Source organism: Suricata suricatta, chromosome 8, assembly GCF_006229205.1.
Source record: "Suricata suricatta isolate VVHF042 chromosome 8, meerkat_22Aug2017_6uvM2_HiC, whole genome shotgun sequence".
NCBI classification, from domain to species: Eukaryota; Metazoa; Chordata; class Mammalia; order Carnivora; family Herpestidae; genus Suricata; species Suricata suricatta.
The window spans coordinates 112,025,530-112,026,642 of NC_043707.1; positions in this window are offsets into that span (position 1 = coordinate 112,025,530).

Sequence of the window (1,113 nt, forward strand, 5' to 3'; positions counted from 1 at the left end):
TGGGGGATGGAGGTGCCCCCAAAGACTCAGATCTGGTCCCTATTCTCAGGCCGGCCATGGTTTCCCAGGGAATAAATACGCATGAGACATGACTCTGAGTGAGGCTGGCAGAGAGTGACTCAAATCCTAAGATAAATACACGTGAAGGGGAGTGAGACTTCTATCAGAGGAGGGGCCTGTCTCTAGGAGGAGTGGAGGTGGGAACGGTTAGAATTAGGAAACTCCTGCCTGCCCCTTTAAGAAGCAGAAGAGGAGGTGGCGATGTTCTAGGCAGAGGGTACAAAAGGAGCAAAGGCACAGGTGGAGTGTAACATACTCTATCTATCTGTTAGTGAAGTCCCTGCCCATGGCCGATGCCTGCTAGCCTCCCCACGGGGCTCACCTCATCCCACACAGCGCTGGGGGCCAGGCCTTATTCACCTGCTCTTAAAGATGAAGAAAGGCGGTTCAGAGACTTCAACAGGAACCTGGCTGGCATCTCACAGCTCCCAAGTGGGACAGCCAGGATTAAAATATAAGCTCAATACATCCACATTCATGGGAGCACGTTCCGGGCACCTTTATTCATAACCCCCAAATGAGAAACAACACAAATATCCACTACTTAAGATGGGGAAATGTGGTATACTCGTAGAATGTAATACAACTCAATTATAAACAAGAGCTACAGGGGTGGGTAGCTGGCTGGCTCAGTAGAAAGAGGATCCGACTTGTGATTTGATCTTGGGATCATGAGTTCGAGCCCCACACTGGATGTACAGATTACTTTAAAAAAAATACTTAAAAAAAAAAGAACTACAGATAGGAAGATAACAAGTATGAGTCTCAAAAAAATTATGTTGAAAGACTAAACATAAGAAATATACTATAGGACTCCAGGTATAGGAGGCCCAAAGACAGGTGACATAACTGCATTGTGATAAAACTCAGAAAGGGCCTGGAGCTGAGAGGCTGGAGGGAAAGGATGGCCAGGGGCACCCATGTTACATGTTTCTACGTGGTCTGAAGATGTATCGTGAACATATCTTACTTTTGTAACCCCCAAACAATAAAAACCACTTTAAAAATAGGATCCTCAGTTTATAACATACATTCAAAGACAGTCCAATTCAG